This window comes from Suncus etruscus, chromosome 3 (assembly GCF_024139225.1).
Source record: "Suncus etruscus isolate mSunEtr1 chromosome 3, mSunEtr1.pri.cur, whole genome shotgun sequence".
In the NCBI taxonomy this organism is placed as follows: domain Eukaryota; kingdom Metazoa; phylum Chordata; class Mammalia; order Eulipotyphla; family Soricidae; genus Suncus; species Suncus etruscus.
In genome coordinates this window covers 59,222,771-59,244,963 of record NC_064850.1, presented here as the reverse complement: position 1 = coordinate 59,244,963, position 22,193 = coordinate 59,222,771, and the positions used below count along the sequence as shown (strand labels likewise).

Genomic DNA, 22,193 nt, shown 5'->3' with positions numbered 1-22,193 from the left:
ATCAAGAAACAAAACTTTTCATTGCACATACAACAGAATATAATAAAATCAGCTAACTTCATATAAGAACTATTTGTGGTGATTTTTTTATTCCCCCTTTTTTTTTTTTTTTTTGGTTACCCTGTGGTGCTGAGAAGTTCCTCTTGGCTCTGCACTCAGAAATCACTCATGTCAGAGTCAGGACAAAATGGGATGCTGGTAACCACCTCAAGGCAAGCTCTTACTGTGTATAATATCACTTTGCACCTTTGATTTATTTTATTTTAATTTTTATTGAGAGAATGTTAGTTAATTATACTGCATGTGTTTTAGGATACAAATTCATACTTTTAAATATTTGCTGACCCATGATTTCATCAAAAAAAGTAAGCATGCTCACTTCGGCAGCACATAAACTAAAATTAGAACAAATTATACTAAAATTAGAACAGAGAAGATTAGCATGGCCCCTACACAAGGATGACACGCAAATTCGTGAAGCATTCTATATTAAAAAAAAAGAGAGAGAAGAAAGTAAGCATAAAGAATATCTAACATATATTGGTATCCCATAAAAATCCTGTGAAAAATAAAAATACCTTTTTGGACAAAATAAAAGAATCTAGCAAATCTTTAATTCTATATGACATTTTCCCTGCCGTCCTCTGCAAAACAAATATGACATATGAAGTAGTAAGTTTTGTCTTTGATGTGATGTTCCTTGTTAAATTTGCTTTCCTGTCTATGGTGAATAACTGCACGATTATAATTTTAGCTCAATAGAATTTCATGAAACCAAAAATTTTTGGTAAAGAAGAAATTATATTTATTTTTGGGTATTTTGGAGGGTTATCTCAGAGTTTAGGCAAGGCAGCTGCTTGAAGACCAGTTCCAAAGCTAACACCTCTGGGTAGCAGACCTTAAACACAAAAAAAAAAAAGAGCAACCCTGGAACATAAACCTTACTTTTTTTTTTTTTCAAACTTAAATCAGACAAACAGATACAATAAACTAAACAAAATCTCTGAATGATATTGTCCTGAATATTTATTTCTACAGTATTAAAGAATTCCAGGTATAATTAATGATACAAAACAAATAGTGCAAAAATAGAACTTAGGTTAAAATAAAATACTTCCTAATATTTACTGATAATTACTTAAGTAAACAGAAAGAAGGAACAAGTAGAATTGAACTATGTCTTATTAAGTTGGTCAAGCAAATTACTGAATAGTAGGAATTACAAACTAATTTAATACATATTATGAGGAGTTAATTCAATTATATAGCAAGATGTTGGGAATGAAGGAGGGTTCTGGGATGGAAAGTAGTTTGGAGAGTATCTGAATGGTGAGAAAAAAAAAGACTCACATATGAATAACTGTTCATCTATCCCATTATAGAAAGAGGTTTCCTTAACTGAATTCTGTATTTATGTTAAATTTTTTTTAAATTCAACATCATGGTTCCATTTTAACTCTTCTTTGTAGTCAAGAAAACAGCAAAATGATTTTTGAGAGTCTGCAAGGGCTCACTTCACCTTAGAATTAAGAAATTCTGTCAAAGTGAAACATCTTGGGAAGTGTTGTTCTAAATATTCTTTTTCACTTGTTTGTTTGGACAAACTTCACCCCGAGTCTGTACTTAGAAATCATCATTCCTGGCAAGGCTTTGGGGACCATATAGGATGCTGAGGTTCAAGCATGGGAGAATCACACGCAAAGCAAGGGCCCTACCTGCAGTGTGATCTCTCAGCCCCCCATTCTGACCATTTTGGAAATAAGTATTGGTAAGACATAGTAATATATATACCTTCAATAGTAATACATATAAAGCACAATAATCTCCAACATTCAAAGCAGGATTATTGGGATAAACGTCTATTTCATACATATATTTTTCTTTAGCATTTTATATGTAAAGCTTTAAACAAACCACTAAGTAGAGTTCTATAAAGTTGATAAGTAATGATATTTCACTGCAATATAAATGATATTACTACTTAACATTTGTTCTTTTTAAGATAACATGTCCATTAGAATCTAATGTTAAGAAAAATTAATACCTCAAAGAAAATAAATCACAAAAATTTAGATGAAATGAGTTTAACCTTTTATATTTTTCTCATTATTTTCTATTCCATGTTTCCTCTACTACACCCACTCACAGATTCATTAACAAATGTTCGATAAAAACATGTTGGATAAGAGTGATTTAATTAAAGCTTCAATACACGATGTACAAACTTACTTCTAATGTAAAAGAAATTATTAATCATGTTATAATCTGTCATTTAATAATAGGGCTGTTTTAAATGTAGTATTTTCACTACTGCTTTATTTCTCCCTATAATATATTTTGCTAGATGGTCCATAAGTGCAGTAAAAAATGTATAACTATATTATATATAGAATAAGCATTAAGAAATATAGATACAGGAAATATGGAATTAGAATAATGCATACCTATAAAGGGTTTCTGTCCTGTTAACATGAAGACATCTTTACACTATCATATTCTGGGGTTTATCTTTGTTTCATGGTATATTCTTAATATGTGGTACAGGAATTTAAGTCAGGATCTCACACATTTGTAGCAGATGCTATCCCTCATATTCAATCTCTACTTTTACTGAGTAAAGAATGTTCTTAGACTTTATTAGAAAGAAAAAAATCATAACAACCAGACACTTTTTTATTCTATTACCTTATTAAAGGTTTTCAAGAAAGTTTAATTAGCCTTTTTAGAGATAGTAATACTGGTAGGGTCCACTACAAGGAGTCATTCATGAGCATAGTTAAATGTACTGTCTATCCTTTACTCTCAACAAAAAAAATTGCAAACTGGAAAATTTTTACTAAATTATTTATTGAGGCAAATAATGTGCTCCATAGTGAATATATTATGGTATACATGATGAGAAAGCATTCTTTTTCACATTTTGGTGTCTCAATGTGAATATTTGATTAATAGTCTTGAAAATCAAAATAATTCAATATCATAATTTAGGATAAGAAAGTTCCAGTTATTTTTAAATTTGTAAAAATTATGAAAATAATGGTAATTCTCTTGTAGGGAACTTAAAACATAAAGTACCAGAAAGATACCTGGAGAAAAAAATTCCAAGAGAAGCCAAAAGAAAAGCATAAATCTGGTTGGAAATTACTTGAACAGTCAAAAAATATTAACTGAGTTTCACACTAGTTATCTAACTACATCAAAGATCATGGAGATAGAAGTAAACTCCAAAGTAGACTAATTTGTAAAGGGATATTAATAAAAACAGTCAACAGGACCCCAATATCCAATAATCCAACACTGAATATCCAATAACTGAACACTGAATACTGATTCTTTCATAAAACACTATGTAAATATCCTTTTTACATTTTTCTGCATTCTGTCACTGGAGCTATCATGGAAATTACACTTGCAAGTGAAAAATTACATGTTTGCATTCAGTAGATTTGATTCCTATGAATCTACAATGTTGTTGTATTATGAATTATTATATACTGTATATACTACAAGAATATATGGCAAATATGTATTCCTTGGGGTACCTATATTTTTCCTCATTGTCATAACATGATGTATTGAAAGTTTAAATAGATTTTTCTATATATATTTATATACATATATGTATGTTCATTAGTAAAAATCTTGCTCAATACATTAAATGGTCATTTTCTCATAATGTTTTCACATCCTCTCGAGTTACTTCTTACATCAGAAACAAACATCCCTGTTTGTGATCGATTATTTATTTGTTTAATTCTTTCAATATTATGCCTGTTTTGAGAGTTAATGAATTTACAGTCCTTTTTTGGTGTTCTTTTTTTTTTTTACTTATAGAGTGTTGAACTTCTTATATGAGAAGAACATTTCTTTTATCTAATTCAGATAAAAGTCATATATTTCTATTTTTCCTTTCTTTTTGTCTATTTTTTTTATCAAACATTATATTTACACATTGGTTATACAAAATTAGTATGAGTCTCTATATTTCAAATACATTGTTTTTTTATAGTTAGTATAGATTCAGTGTCAAAAAAGAAGAAAAATAAAGATTAAGCAGATAATATTTCTGAGAATACTTATCTTGAATTTAGATGTATTTCAGGAATAGCAAATTAAGTTGTTTTAATTATCAGATGTTTAAAGAATTAATATTATCACAGTAAATATTTACATATAGAAAATCTTTATAGAATAACAAATTATAAAATTGGGAATTCTGGGGTTTATATATGTTTGTGATTAATACATAGTCATTCTGTGGCATTGAAATTTGAATTAACCCACATTAGAGCTGATATCAATGAAAAATGGTCATAGACAACTTAGGATATTCTCTTCTTCACTTTTCAAAATAAAGACCTTTATTATTCATAATAATAAAATTTAATGAAAATAAATAGGTACTGTAAGGCAAAGTCCTACTATGACTCTCTTTACTTGTATTCTTTCTTTAGCTCAATGGCATCAATATGATTAACAACAATAAATATTTGTAGATAAATAAATAATAAAAAATTCTCTTTCCTCATTTGTAAAATGGAAACTGAGATAGAAAACAAAAGCAAAAGAAACCTAAATACATTTTGACACTGTTAAAAAGATATATACAAGTTACACAAGTGTCTAAATATAAATATAATATATTGTTTTCTTTCTATGTACTATTTTATGATTTGACACAAAGATTGAAGATCATGGATATTTAAGTAAACCCCTCCAGAATTTCAATTTCTTGGCTAATATTCCTGTCAAATTCTTAAGTAAAATCTCTGAACCTTCAAGTAAGGATGATTTTAATCTTTAGCTCATATTTTGAATCTTAATTTCTGGTCATATTCCAGCATTAATTGCTTTATCTCCAAACTAATGAGCTAATTTGCATTTCTTACAAAAAGTGCTTGCTGTCAAAACATCTCTATGAAACCCAAATTTAGTCAATCATTCAAATATGTGTCCTCATGATTCTAAACATCTGGCTATTTAGAAATTGCAGGGTGTTTAAAATATCCTTTTAGCATTCATGTAGAGTATTGTTCATAAACTTTTGAGGTCAAAGGCCCGTTTGGCAATAGATGAGAGCCATCAGTGTAATCACTAGGGGAAATTGCTTATTCACACACTCACAATGTTCTGCATGCAATTTCAGAAACTTAGATCATTTGAGGCCTATGCATAATCTAAAGTGTAATTAGGCACGGTCTTGAAGTTTACTATTTTATAGTCAATATTTTCTAATGTTTTATTTTGATATTAGCAGAATTTTGTCTCACATTATCTTGCATTTCAATATTTTGCAAGTATCTGTGAATGATGACAAATCTAATACTAACTTTAAAACTTTATTTGCATTGTACCTACATCTTAACTATCTTTCCAATATTATCTTTTCAATATTTTTCTCAAAACTTCTAACAATTACCTATTTTAAAAATCATAAACATTTGCCCAGGGGTTTCTTATCCAATTTACCCTTAGCACCATCACATCTTTACATAATAGAAAAGGAGCTCTTTTTAGAGTACCTTCTTCTATGTAAAGATAATATAAGGCTGGATTATGAAAATTAATTCAGAGAAATTTTGGCGCTGGGAACTAATTTTGATATACAAAATTAATATGTACAAAACTGTACAGACATCTAAGCATCAATCAGAATTAAATAATCATATCTGCTGAAATATAGAAGTTAATTATATATATAAGCACAAAATGTTTTTAGTTTGAACTATAAAAAAGTAAAATAGCAAAGGAAAAAAATCACATTTATTTTAAAAAAAATGTGTGCTAGACAGACCAAAAATAAGATTAAAATTAACAGGAAATCTTGGTTCTAATTGCCATTTTAACTTTACCAAGCTAAATTGAGTATAAGGAATATGCATGCAGTTGTTGATTTATATATAGTTATTTCCAAGGTATCCATATGTTCAAAGAAACAAATTTTATCCTCAAAATGATTGAGCACATTTATTATACTGAAAAGAAGACTGTAGAAATGAAGCATAATGGAAACAAAGATGGTTTTTAAAGTACTAAAAATATAAAGGCAAACTTTAATTTTGTTTTGAAATTTACCAAGATAAAAAAGTTTATTGGTGAACAATTGTTTTAATAGTAAATTTAATGTTAGCAAGAATTTAGCTTATTATTTTCCCTTTATTGTATTTCTTGGGAGCAAAATTCCCAATTTTTATGAAGAATATATTTTCATAAGAAATGGTTCACAGAATTAAGCATTATAATAAAATTATTTTATAATCTTATTATCAATTTTCCAGGCATGTTTTAGGTAACAAATAAAAGAAAATTTATTTAGATGATTTTAAATCTAATCATAAATCTAGATAATTTTTTCTCAAAAACTTAAGTCTATTTAAATATCTACTGGGAAACAGGAATGACATATGAAAACAGAAAAGTCATATGGTTCATCCAATATAGAAAAAATATCATCCTTCAAAATATAGAAATAAGTATTATATAAACTGGTGATAACACATCCTAATATTTCCCCCTAAAAGCAAAAAAAAAATCAAAATAGGGGTTGAAGAGGTAGCACAGAGATAAGGCGTTTGCCTTAGATGCAGAAAAACGATGGTTCAAATCCTGGCATCCCATGTGGTCCCCCGAGCCTGGATCGATTTCTGAACATAGAGCCAGGAGTAATCCCTGAGTGTTACTGGGTGTGACCCAAAAACCAAAATAAAATAAAATAAAATAAAATAAAAATGATATATTCAAACCTAATATCACCCAATACAATAGCCACTATATAGTTACAATCCAAATGTCCAAATATGAATGAATGGATCAAATATTGGTATTATGTATACAAAATCATATACTACACAGTTCTAAAAATGAATCAAATAAGGGAATTTTTAGCAACATGGATAGAACCAGAAGACAATATGATTAGTAAAACCAGTCAGAAATAAAGGTTTTGATACTGAATAATTTCTCTCATGCGAGTCTTAAAACTATTCAAAGGCTTTTATGACTTTTAATTATAGGGTTTTAATCATAACACAACCCCTTACCATACCTTCTCTCAGAATGTGCACCATTGCCCCTTCATCATTGTCTCAGTGCCAGTTTCTGACCCTAACCACACTCCACCCATTCTCAATTATTTGGCCTTTGGTTATTTATTATACCCCTACAGTGATTCTTTATATTTTACATATTTAATTGTTATGTGTCAGTATCTATCATTCTGACTAACTTGACTCAACATGCTACTCACCAGTTCTAACCAAAGAGCAGCAAATTTAATGATTTCATCATTTCTTGTAACTGTGTTGTATAGTATTCCAATGAGTTTATGTACCATAGTTTATCAAGTCATTGTTTCATAGGTAGTTTATAAATATTAGCAATTGTAAGCAGTGGTGCAATGAACACAGCAGTGAAAATGTCTTTTCTAAACTGGTACTATAAATGATGCACAGTAAAAACAAAAACTAGACAAAATTTAAGAACAACTCTGACATTGTTAAGGATTTATCATTTTTTGTGTATTCCATTTAAAAAATCACTATATATTACTGCAATAAAATATTAATAATACTATATATATTACCTTGCATGTCTTTGTTACTAAGCAAATCTTACAATGGGGTTAGAGAAATAGTACAACAGCTAAGGTGCTTATTTTGCATTATGTTCACCCTGCTGATACTATCTCGAGTATAATGATCCTTGAGCCCCACCAAGAATAAGCACAGAAACAAGCGTAAGACCTAAGCATCACTGAATGTGGTCCAATAAAATTATTATTATTGTTATTATTATTATGCTTTATCTGCCCACAATAAAATGTCTTAACAAAATGCAAAGCCAAACTTACATTTAATCAATAATTTTTTCTACTAATGTTTTAAAAACTTTTTCTTATTAGTTCCTCTAGTTCATACCCACAAAAAACAACAAAGAAATGAATTCTAGAACATCCATACAGGATGTGACATAGAACTGAAGGAAAACTATAAAATATTTAAAAATACTATTTTTCTTTTATTCCTTTATTCTTAGAAGCAAAAATAAAATTGTAAAATGTCCTCTCAAGTTTATAAAATATCAGCTTATTACTGAATATATATCTACTAGGAGTTTATTTATATATATACATATTATACAAATATACGTAACGTTCCTGTTATTATTAACCACAATAACCTGTAACTTATATTCAGGTTTTTAAATATTTACAAAACCTTTAATGAATAGTCCTTTTGAGTTTCAAACAAGTTTTTTGAAAATGAGTGAAGGCTTTTTATTGTAAATGCAAATTCATACTCTGTATTGTACGTGAAAGGTTAGAGAAATTTAATATCTGCTTGTACCAAATATTTTACTTCAAAGATATCTCCTCATTAATATTTTATTAAAATAGATTTATTTCATACATTTTATTATTTGAAACTTTGCCCTTTCAAGTTTATCTGGTTCTAAGTCATCAAATTCTATACTCCTCCATATACTGCAAAATGTCAGGGAGTGAGACTGTCAACATAATCATAAAATTTGAATAATCTTGTCACAACTCCCTCAAAGCATGAGGTGTATATGCAGTTATTAGTTTTAAATTAAATATCCTACCTGGTTGATCCTGCCAGTAGCATATGCTTGTCTCAAAGATTAAGCCATGCATGTCTAAGTACGCACGGCCGGTACAGTGAAACTGCGAATGGCTCATTAAATCAGTTATGGTTCCTTTGGTCGCTCGCTCCTCTCCTACTTGGATAACTGTGGTAATTCTAGAGCTAATACATGCCGACGGGCGCTGACCCCCTTCGCGGGGGGGATGCGTGCATTTATCAGATCAAAACCAACCCGGTCAGCCTCCCCTCGGCTCCGGCCTTGGGGCGGGCGCCGGCGGCTTTGGTGACTCTAGATAACCTCGGGCCGATCGCACGCCCTCCGTACAATAAACACCCTCGAATAGCTAAAGCAATCATTGGGAAAAAGAATATGGGAGGAATTACTTTTCCCAACTTTAAACTGTACTACAAAGCAACAGTTATCAAAACAGCATGGTATTGGAATAAGGATAGGTCCTCAGATCAGTGGAATAGGCTTGAATACTCAGAAAATGTTCCCCAGAGATACAACCATCTAATTTTTGATAAAGGAGCAGGAAATCCTAAATGGAGCAGGGAAAGCCTCTTCAACAAGTGGTGTTGGCACAATTGGATAGCCACTTGCAAAAAATTAAACTTAGACCCCCAGCTAACATCATGTACAAAGGTAAAATCCAAATGGATTAAAGACCTCAATATCAGCCCCAAAACCATAAGATATATAGAACAGCACATAGGCAAAACACTACAGGACATTACAGGCATCTTCAAGGAGGAAACTGCACTCTCCAAGCAAGTGAAAGCAGAGATTAACAGATGGGAATATATTAAGCTGAGAAGCTTCTGCACCTCAAAGGAAATAGTGCCCAGGATACAAGAGCCACCCACTGAGTGGGAGAAACTATTCACCCAATACCCATCAGATAAGGGGCTAATCTCCAAAATATACAAGGCACTGACAGAACTTTACAAGAAAAAAACATCTAACCCCATCAAAAAATGGGGAGAAGAAATGAACAGACACTTTGACAAAGAAGAAATACGCATGGCCAAAAGACACATGAAAAAATGTTCCACATCACTAATCATCAGGGAGATGCAAATCAAAACAACGATGAGATACCACCTCACACCCCAGAGAATGGCACACATCACAAAGAATGAGAATAAACAGTGTTGGCGGGGATGTGGAGAGAAAGGAACTCTTATCCACTGCTGGTGGGAATGCTGTCTAGTTCAACCTTTATGGAAAGCGATATGGAGATTCCTCCAAAAACTGGAAATCGAGCTCCCATACGATCCAGCTATACCACTCCTAGGAATATACCCTAGGAACACAAAAATACAATACAAAAACCCCTTCCTTACACCTATATTCATTGCAGCTCTATTTACCATAGCAAGACTCTGGAAACAACCAAGATGCCCTTCAACAGACGAATGGCTAAAGAAACTGTGGTACATATACACAATGGAATATTATGCAGCTGTCAGGAGAGATGAAGTCATGAAATTTTCCTATACATGGATGTACATGGAATCTATTATGCTGAGTGAAATAAGTCAGAGAGAGAGAGAAAAACGCAGAATGGTCTCACTCATCTATGGGTTTTAAGAAAAATGAAAGACACCCTTGTAATAATAATTTTCAGACACAAAAGAGAAAAGAGCTGGAAGTTCCAGCTCACCTCAGGAAGCTCACCACAAAGAGTGATGAGTTTAGTTAGAGAAATAACTACATTTTGAACTGTCCTAATATTGAGAATGTATGAGGGAAATGTAGAGCCTGTTTAGGGTACAGGCGGGGGTTGGGTGGAGAGGAGGGAGATTTGGGACTTGGGTGATGGGAATGTTGCACTGGTGATGGGTGGTGTTCCTTTTAAGACTGAAACCCAAACACAATCATGTATGTAATCAAGGTGTTTAAATAAAAAAAAATTATGCATTAAAAAAAATTAAATATCCAATGTTTTCTCAAATGTATTTTACAGTGTTTTTTATATTTAAGCATTTCTAATATGTCATTACTACATACTTTAATTTATGGATGTAGTTAATAATTTGATTTTTGATTAGCATACTGGACTTGGTAAACTTTTACTAAAATACAGTAAATCTGAACACATATCCCTAATGTTTATTGTATAATCTAGAACTTTTATAACAGTCTTGTTTTTAAATCAAGTACTAGATATTTGGGGAAGTACATTAATGGTTCCAGTAAAGGGAAACCAAAGATGGAATGAAAAATTATGCTTAATGATAACACTAATTAAACTTTACAAATAGGTTAATGAATATTTATACAAGTATTCATTCAGGTAAAGCCTTATTCTTTTTTACCAGATCTTATTAAAGATCTTTCAACACAGATTATCCATATAAATGTTTTTCACCATATTGGATATTACTGTCATCAATATTTTCTGCCTCTAATGAGGAGACCTTTTGCTGTAAGAGATTTTTTGTGATCATCATCTTCAACACAAGGATCAAGAAATGTTTTATTTATTGGGGCCAGAGAGGTGGGCAATGGTAAGGCACTTATAAAGTGTTCAATAATAAGTTTTGTTATGCTCTTGGGCTGGTTGGCTCTTTTGCTGGTTCTATGACTGAAAGAAAGAGGTATGTTGATGGAGCAGCTGCCAAAAGAAATTACTCGAGTGTGGTAGCTTGATGGAGAAATGAAACAGTGCCTCAGGAAATATGAGAACTCTTAAACAAATGAACTGTGAAACACAGAAAGTAAGCTTCCCATAAACTTACAAGAAAATACTGCCATATGATTTTTTTTAATTTTAATTGTCAAGGAGTTCAATCAGTATCACATATATAAATGCCTTCATTTGTTATTTCATTAAAAGTATGAACATTTGCATGGAAAACTTGTTGCAATGCAAATAAGATATTCTCCAAGCTAAAAAAAATAACAGAATAGCAATATAAACAAAAATCATGATTTTTTTCAGATAAACAAATATAGGTTTATTATAAAGATGAAGACCTGAAAATTCAAATAAAAATTTCTTTTAAAATTTTTAGAGTTGCCACTGGCTTCAAAGTTGTCTCTACATAAAAAAAGAAAGTGTACTTATCCCTGAGGTAATAGTTGTTTGTTATTGTACATCATGCAATGCTATTATATTATGGAACTTATAAACAAGAAAGCAGAAGGGACCTTCCCATCTCAGTTGGGAATATATGAAAATAAATAGTGACAATTTGAAAAGAAAAGATAAAGGGAGAAAGGCAACTAAGAAGTGTGTGTTTTAGCTTTCCAATAAGTATGTATCTGCTTAAATTTACCCACAAAAAGCATTATATAACTAAATGTCATGAATTAAATTATATAAACCTTAAAAATGGCCTGAGACCTTTCTATGAAAGAAGAGAAGGTACTAAGTAGCATACTTATGTGTTTAATTTATTCTTTGTCATAAAATAAGGAAATTCCAAGTATCACAGAAAGAAAACCTATTAAGGAGTCCAGAGATATCTGAGAGCATAAGATGGCTGAATTTCAATTCTTAAGCTATTTGTATTAGTGCACTTTTATTTTTAACTCTCTGGGAGATCAAAAACTGTATTTCTTAACTTGGATAGATAAACCTAAGGTAGATATGCCTGGTATACTCTTAGATGCTACATTAATAGGCAGTGTCTAATCTGAACAGTTATATATGTAAGTTTTATTAGAATCTAACAGGTAGAATTAAAGTAATGCTAGAAGAGAAATTTAAATTTCAATGCAAATACAAACATACACAATAAATATATATACTTACATATATATGTGTTTAAAAGTAAGTCTAAATATGAGTGGTACATTTTTATTTGCTTTGGGGCCACAACTAGTGTTGCTCCACATTTAGGGATCACTCTTGGTGGGCTCAGGTGACCAGATGAGTTGCTAGAGAGACCAAACCTACCCTTGTGTGGCAAGGGGCCTACTTGATGTACTATATTTACTGCCACAATAATTTTTATATTTTAAACTCAAGGAACTAAAATATAAAGCTAATTGTTAAGATTAATAAAAATATTAAGAAAAATGATAATCACAAAATTCTGTAATTGTTAGTAAGGCAGCATAGATGCTTGAAACAAAAATATTCTTAGATAATAAGGCAAATAAATGATATGTGTTGACATAATTTTTTTTTTTTTTTTTTGGTTTTTGGGCCACACCCTGTGACGCTCAGGGGTTACTCCTGGCTATGCGCTCAGAAGTTGCTCCTGGCTTCTTGGGGGACCATATGGGACGCCGGGGGATCGAACCGCAGTCCGTCCTAGGCTAGCGCAGGCAAGGCAGGCACCTTACCTCCAGCGCCACCGCCCGGCCCCGTGTTGACATAATTTAACATAAGAATAAGAATTAAAAGTAAAATGCTATACTAATAGAGATATTTAGATGTAAGCAAAAACTATATAGAAACATTTTCTCAAATAAATTGAATTAGGCATTTTAAATTCAAAGAAAACAACCATAAGTTCAATGGTTGAGTGTTTACCTTCCATAACAATCACTGTGTTCTATGTAAAATGATATCATGTCATGATATATTTTAATGAAAGAATAATTTGTTACTATTTCCTAGGTATACCAAAAATTGATAAAAATAGCCTTATTAAAAGGCCTAGGTGTTATTGGTGTAAGCACAAATATTTATTCATTGGTTCATACTCTAGAATCTGCTAATGCCTTATAACTGTGGCTAAAAATGTTTACAAACTTAAAGAAGTTTACACTACTGTTGATTTCCTAGCAAAGAGTGCAGAATAACCGCCGTGGTTCAAAATTAACATTTTTTGAGGGAGGGGGGAATTTGTGTCATCCTTAGAGTAAAATGTTGCTTTTTAAAATAAATTTGGCTTAGCTAGAGATAGCATTCAACACATAGAGGATAATTTAGTAAATAGACAAAAAGATATAGAGCAGAGTGAGAGCTGGTACAAAAATTGGTTTTCTACCACTCCATGGATAACAACAGTGCTCCCAGCCTTTTTGGGGCCCTTCATTGGCTTTATGTTGCTAGTTTCCTTTGGTCCTTGGGCTTTTCGCAAACTCACCACCTTCGTAAAGAATCAAGTGGATGAAGCAACCAGAAAGGACTCAAAGGTTCTGTACCAACAACTATGCACCTCAGAAGACCAGCTGACACCTGACATCTCCCCTCCTGCCAACTCTCCGCCACTTAAGTTTGAAGTTATCGAGGAGCTGGCGCATAGACCTCAATCAGTGCCTTGCCAAGCTTTGGAAACGACTGAATCAAGGGTAGCAGATGCGGTGACTGGAAGCCCCGCACCTCTTCACCCAGTGTGCCCAGTCCACCGAGGCACGTCTGTCCCTTCTATATTGTATACTAAATAGGGGGAGATGTGGGAGATCGAGCACCCCACATATCAAAGGAACTCTGAATGAATTTTCCACCGCCTGTCTGATTCAACCCACAAAAGTTTGCATAGCCCCGAACCAACAGAAATCTCTGCAAATAAATTTAGCTCAGAACAAAGAATCTGGCTTAACTAGATGCCTTAACCTTTCCATGGAACCTGTTTTTGTAACTGCTCTCAAGCATGTAGTTATTGATATGTTTTTGTAAAGTTTAAATTATGATCCTTATTGCTTGCACAAAAGATAGATCTAAATGGAAAATAGGCTAAACAAATAATTGTATTTGCGTAAATATCATTTAGCTATTTGTTTAAGAATTTGCTTCCCCTCCCCCCATCCTGCCAGGTTCCTCTTTATCGTTCCCACCATCAAAATGTGTTTATGCTCCCATTGGTTAAAATTGTTGTACTTGTACAAATCTGATTGGTTTATGTTTCAATCCTATGTTACTAAAATAGGCCCTGGATTGAGCTATTATGAAAGGGGCCCTTGGGCTACTGTGAAGGTTAGAAGCGCTCAGGCCATGGGGGTACTGTAGGAAAGTTGTGTGCAGAAATAATGTTAACCGTATATTAACTTCTGATCTTCAATAAAAATAAGCTATTATAAAAAAAAGGAAAAGAAAAAAAATATATGTACATACACATATATGTGTATATATATGTGTGTGTATATATACTTATACAGAGAGAAAAGAAAATATCTCACTCAGTTGTAGCAGGGCAGGAGGAAATTAGGGAAAGTGGTGGCAGAAAACATACACTGGTGAATGGTGTTGTGCATTGTATAACTGAAATTCAATCATGCATACTTTGCAACTGTAAAAAAATACTCCTGACTGTATTGTGAACAATCTGTATTATGGTCTTTAAATAAAGCAATTTAAAATGTCAAAAAAAATGGTTGACAGGAGCAACTAAATGAATACAATTGGGATCAAATTCAAGATCTTATGATCCTAACTCAATATAGAAATTTTATGATGTGTTACATTAGTATCATGTAAATATTTTGTGGCCTTCGAAATTAACATCATTTTGTCCAATTATATAAATAAAAATATAAATGAGAAAAAAAAAGAAGTAGGAAAGGCTGGGAATTTGCAAGGAACAGTAAAATATTTTAATACTTATTACACCTAATAACTATTACCATCTTTATATGACCTAAAAGAACAGAAGAAAGGAAATGAGGAATAAGTTAGCAGAACATGGAGACTTAATAAAGTGCAACTATTGAGAGAGCCATCTGACAGGGACTGTGCCTTTCAACAGTGGAATCAGGAATACAAATCCCCTGGTATTACCTTTAACCTCTAATCTTCTAGCAAAAGATTCTTATAGATGTGGACAAAGGAACTCAGTTGACTTTTGTCTATAAGGTTACCTTCCTTTTGTGAAGAAGCAGAACAGACAGAAGCATAGAGAGGTGGAAATAGTTATAGAAAGACAAATAGAAAATTACCTGCATAGTGTGCCAGATTTAAAGTAAATGCAATTAAACTTATAAAGTATTTTTAAGCAAATACAATTTCCTTACTTATTTTTTACTATATGATTATTTGTTTCTTTTATTTTTCATTATTACTTTTGATTGGCATTAATAAGGAATTCAATGACACTAGGATGGAGAACTGTGAATAAAAATATAAAATGTGTACATTTAATTATACAGAATATAATTATTATTATGCAGAAATAAAAATTTTATTTCTTGTAAAGTTCATTATCTTGTAAATTTCATTATGTAAAATCTATGTGTCTAAAATCATGTGTCTAAAAATACTATAACCATAAATTCTCCTTGTAAAGATGACAATGATAATGACAAGAATTGTATTCTTAAATGCTTATCTGCTTCAACTGAAAAAAAAAAGAAAAAGAAAAAGAAATGATCTAATAACCAAAAAAATATATATATACTGACATTTTAAGGATAGAAGTAATTCTTATTTATACCTTTAGTATTTAACAAAATTACTTGCATAAAAGTGTATATCTTAGAATATCTGAGTACTTAGACAAGGAATAAGTTTATAACTATCAATCAAAATTTTAAAAGTTATGAAATGTGTATATGCATTTATAATGATCTTTTATTTTAATTAATATAAACTTAAAAATACAGGGAGGCAAATTTCTTTATGTTTATTAGTATATATACAATTTCTGCTTAAAAATGTGAAATGAAAGTGAAATGAAACTTAGCTGAATAAATTAATTGAAAGTTTGAGATAGAGTTCAATGAACTAAAAAGCAAAGTTGGTGTGTAAGAGGCTCATGTTTGGTCCTTAGCAATCTGGCAATGCTTGCCTCCCTAACACTGCCAGAAATCACCACTAAGCACCAAGCTCATAGTAGTCCCTGAGAACCTACTGGTATGCCCCCCATAAAACAAAAATTCAAAAATATGCAATGAAACAAGCTGAATAATGATAAATTGCACTTCTAACTTGTACCCAATGAATAAAAAAAATTTTACTTAAAATTCCTATTGTTTACGTTTAAATTAGTATTTAAGTTCAATATTAATATGTTAACTTTCTAGAGTTTGCTTGATGTAGGAAATAAAAATAGTTATATTGAAAGAGAAGCTTATGTTCTTAGGTTGACATTATATTAGCATTTACATTTATCATTTTTCTTTCCAACTTCATAATATATTAAAAACAAGTTAAATTCAAGTTCACTGAAGTTATGTAATTAGCAAACTGTAAGATATTTATATAATATTTGAATTAGTATTGATATATGCAATTTTTAGTTATTTAAATCCTGTGGTAAGATATATAATATTTATACAGAAGAAAAAGGAGAATTGGAAAATAAAGTTTAGGAAATTTTAATAAAACTATACTTAAATGTTATATTGCCTCTAAATTGTCATATATTTAATTCCTTGAATTATACTTATTCTTTTCTTTTTTTTACTCTGTTTCTTTTTACAGAAAAAGAGGAGAAAGATTGAAGGAGAGAAGAAGGGAGGGAGAGAGAAAAGCGAGAGAGAGATGGAAGGAGGGAGTCAGAAGGAATGAGGGAGAAAGAGGGAAGGAGGGAGGGAGGGAGAGAGAGCATACTTATTGTTTTCTACATGGTAGGAACCTATAAACTAGTTACATTGTTGCACATTTAAAATTACATTTAGTTTATATAATATGCATTTTTATTAGTAGTAAGTTTATATTCTCAAGAATATTGATGATTACATTAATAACATTTATGTACAAATCATTAATGTCATTGAGGTTTAGATCATGTTCAGTTTTGAGGTTTACGAAAAAGGATACACTGAACTTTTCCATTAGCTTTATTTACAACTAGTGTGGGAATTTCCCCAGGATAAATAATTAGGTAGAATTCTGGAGAGTAGGTACTATGCATCTTCAATTTTAAGAGATGTTTACACCCCACTCAGGAAGGGCACACATCAGAAGTGTTGCACTCCTGAAAAAGAATTATTTGCAAAAAAGGCCCGCTTAGAGTAGTCAAATCAGTTGACCTTTTGCGTGGATTGTTTGGCTATAATTCTAAATGTGGCTGTAACTATCTATCTTTATTTTTGACCATTATTAGAAATCAGGCCTCTATAATTCTTTCTAACAAAGAAGCACAGTACAAAGCCCGCCAAAAGTCTCCTGCTGAGAGCTCCTTTGTGATCTCTTTCTCCACCCATTTCCTTAAAGGTATCTGGTTTCTCCTTATCTGTCTCTTCACATGCTAATTCTAGCTCTGATCTCATTGGTTTATCCCCTTTTCCTTTCTCCCTGGCTACGCCCCAAATATCTGTCTATTTAAGGCCCAATAAAGCTCTGGCGCCTCTCTCTGGCCTCACCTCTTGTTTTCACCATGTAATTCTGTGTGGTCTCATTTATTTCATATTTCATAATTCATATTTCATATTCACCTCTTCGTGCTTCTGCTTGATTCTCAGTGGGAATAAGAACCCACTAAGTTTTTGCTTAGGGATTTTTTTTATCTTATTAGGATAAAGGTCCGCAGCAAAGAGATCTGCTAAACTTGTATAATATTTTTGTAGATCTGTATTCCTGACAGCACTCTGACATCTATGCAGTTACACATTTTCAGCATCATTTGGAATTATATGTTTAATATTTTTCTATGTAAGGCTACATAAGTTTATTTGGCATATATATATATATATATATATATATATATATATATATATATATATATATATATATCTGTAACCATTAACTATAGGAATTCTCAAACTCACCTAAAAGAAACGCCTTCTATCTGTAGTGTTCCTCTCTATGAGAAACCACTTTACCCATTTTAGTACTATTAACATATTTGGGAGGTAGTCTAAAGGGCCTACATATAAATATATAATTCAATTAGAGACAATCCTTTAAAGGAATTTGATTTTATACTTCAAAATATAGTCTTCTCTCAAGGAATTAGTAGTAGCACTTAACTGCAAAATAGCACTAGCTTGACATCAATAAATGTATGACATAAACTCCTGGTGTCTGTTGGTCTATATCACTGAACAAAATAGAATAAAAATGGACAGTGCAGTATTATGAACCACACACAAATTTTTTTTAAAAATAAGAAAAAAATATCTTGTAAAAGCAATGATTGGTGGGAGGCAAGTGGAGGAGGCTTGATAAAAATAAGTGAACACTATAAAGGAAGCAGTGTTGAAACATAAAATATTGTATGCTTATGAGTCAATCATAAATAACTGTAATTTCATGGTTAATAAATAAATTTCCTTAAATTTTTAAGATGAGATTATGTTTATGTGACTGGCAGTATTTGAAATTTTCTTGTGAATTTTTTTTGACTTCTTTTTTGTTTTGTTTTGTTTTGTTTTTAGGTCATGCCTGGCAGTGCTCAGGATTTACTCCTGGCTCTGTGCTCAGAAGTCACACCTGGCAGGCTCGGGGACCATATGGGATGCTGGAATTTGAACTGGGGTCCGTCCTGTGTTGGCAATGTGCAAGGCAAACACTTTACCACTGTGCTATTGCTCCGGTTCCTCTTGTGAAATTTTTCTTAAAAATGTTCACTCATATACCCATATCCTAGAGGGAAAACAGTGCTTTCATAAATTGAGCTGTGGCTTATAAAGTAAGCAAGTAAATAAAGAGGTACAAATAGTTTTAATTATAAGAGGTCATTATTTATAATGTACTTAGATTTTTCTGTTGCATTTCCTATATTTAATTAGAAATTTTAAATGTAGTTTTACATCAAGAGCTATTTGCACATTTTCTAATGTATTTACTATATTCTGTAAGATAATTATTACAAGAAAATATTGAAATGTTTTCTCAGTAATTAAAAATATTGTTTCTTTGAGCACAGAAAAACACAGAATCATTATGCAGCTATCACTGATACTGCGTAGGCTCAGGTACACATGAACTGGTCTGATAAGCACCAGCTCCTGCACACTATCCACATAGGAACCACCAAACTTACTATGGCTGCAACCATACTACCCGTAACATCCATTTTATCTGCATGGTCTGAGTGCATTCACTGATTGACTGCCAGCGATGTCTCTCAGGCTTATAAAATACATTCTTAACTTCTATGATTCATTAAAAAAGAGTTTGACTAAAGGATGATATAAATATTCAGTGTAAGAGTCAAACTTCTCAAGAGAAATAGGAGAGTAAATAAAACAAAAGAAAGAATATAGTTTAATGATATCTAAGCTAAAACCACAGAACTTTAATATGCCTACCAGGATGGCAGGTAAGGAGGCAGGAGGTTGGTTGGGGGCTAAGGGATGTACTAGAGCAGTGTTAATTTTCTAGAATTGATGGTGGTTGGATTGGTTTGAAATATTAGATGACTAAAACTCAACAATCAATACCTTTGTAAATTAAGGTTCTTTAAGAAAGTTAAGTTCGGGGCCGGCGAGGTGGCGCTAGAGGTAAGGTGTCTGCCTTGTAAGCTCTAGCCAAGGAAGGACCGTGGTTCGATTCCCCGGCGTCCCATATGGTCCCCCCAAGCCAGGGTCAATTTCTGAGTGCTTAGCCAGGAGTAACCCCTGAGCATCAAATGGGTGTGGCCTCTAAAACCAAAAAAAAAAAAAGTTAAATTCATAAACATATCATGGTTCAGGAATCTCCAACATGAAGTAGACAGAGTAACTATGGGAAGCTGGTTTAATAGTGTCATTTCCAATCTGCCTTAGTTTGAGAAAAGGGTGACTGAGAAACTTGTCCAGGAGAAAGACTGAGCTTTGTAGGTCTCTTCATTCCCTCAGTCTTATTAGGAAATCACTCATGCCTGTGACTGCTCTGGGGCAGGATCTTATAACAAGATGCTCCTTTGAGATCATATCTTGTCTGTCCAAACATTTCTTGGCTTTATGACTTTTTGAAATTTACTATTAAGTAGTCCCGTACTTCAACCTTATTCACAGCTACAAGAAAATCAAGTTATTTTATATAATATTCTCTAGGATTTTTAGAAACATAAATTCAAATAGACAAATTAAAACATTTACTTAGGGGCCGGAGTGGTGGAGCAAGCGGTAGGGCATTTGCTTTATGCACACTAACCTAGGACGAACAGCGGTTTGAACCCCGGAGTCCCATATGGTCCCCCAAGCCAGGAGCAATTTCTGAGTTCATAGCCAGGAGTAACCACTGAGAGTTACCAGGTGTGGTCCCAAAACAAACAAACAAAAATTTTACTTAGAAAATAGTACAGAGATATAGCTATTCCTTTGATGTGGGTGGTATAGTTAACACTGTGTGGCCAAAATATAAATGTCAACATGATAAAAAAATTATTTCTGTGAGAATGAGAATACAAAATAATGAATAATTGATGGTATAAAGTCATATATTTATTCATTTCCAGTGAGAAATAAATCGTAAAAATAAAATAAAATAAAATTAAGAAAACAGACCCGCAACTTCTTTAAAAAAGGGTTGTGTTTCTTCCTTTCTTTCTTTTTTTTTTTTTTTTTTTTGGCATAGGCACGGTAAATATTGGGGAAATTAGAAGAGAAATTCCCTTGGCCTAAGAGATGCAGGGTTTTTCCACCCTTGAAGCATACTGCCATGGGAACACCTACAGGCTCCCTCCTCACTCATTTACAACACCCCAAGGTCTTTTTATCCTGCTGGGAAAATTTCCATTCAGATGTGGGTGATGGCATCCCGCCTCTGTAGCTGGGGCTCTTGTTATTTGCATAGGATATAAGGTGAAGGCTAGGGGAGATTTTTTCTTAATGGTTCTAAGGGTTCTCTTCCATCACTGTTGTTGTGATCAATCTTCTGTAATTAGTGGTCTTGGTTTTTGCTCTTTTTTAAATTATTTTAGTACTTTTATTGTTACTCCCTTATTGTTTTTTGTTTGTTTGTTTTTAAGTTCTTTGTTACCTTTTTCTTTTTTCCCTTTCTTCTTCTAAATAGATACTTATACCAAATCTAAAGTCAATGACAATAGGATCTATACCCAATCTACAACAAGCAGTACAAATAGGAAACAGTTCCTCTAGCATTAAAGGGGTTAAAGGAGGGAGATGGGGGATACATGCTGGGAACAGGGATGGAGGGAGGACAACACTGGTGGTGGGAATGTCCCTCATTCATTGTCACTATTGCCTTAAATATTACTGAGAAAGATTTGTAATTCACTTTTACCACAATAAAAATAACCTCTAAGGTTTGCTTCTTTTGGTTTTATCTATAGAAGTTTTTTAGTCTGTTTAAAATAAAAAACATACTGTTAGTTTATGTCTTATCGCATAAAGTAGGTCTTACTGATTTGGATTTGCATAGATTGTTTTATTAGGTATAAATGAATGAATGAATTAAGACCTAACAGTAAAATAAACCTAAGCTATCTCAAACTTAAAATATTCAAACTTAAAAATTATTATTATTATTATATGATTTCAGAAGATTGATGAAGTTATGATACTGTATACTAAGAACTTAGACATTAATGGGACCAAATACATAGTATAGCAGAAAGGGAACTTACCTTACATGCAGGTGACCTGGGTTCAATCCCCTGCACACTATATGGTCTCCTGAGCTTTCCAAGTGTTCTCTCTGAGCACAAAACCAGGAATAAACCCTGAGCACAGCCTGGTCAGTCCAGCCAAAAAATAAACTATGAATTTACTAGGTATTTATGAAAAGAATGAACTAATTTGCATCAAATAAGATGCTTGAGTGGAGAGTATTTCTTATTATTTTTCTAATTTATTTGACA

General features: G+C 32.2%; 1 pseudogene; it reads left to right on the top strand.

The window, feature by feature from the left end:
- The first annotated feature begins 395 nt into the window (after positions 1-395).
- LOC126004852 (uncharacterized) lies at positions 396-494 on the top strand (annotated as a pseudogene).
- The last annotated feature ends 21,699 nt before the right edge of the window (positions 495-22,193 follow it).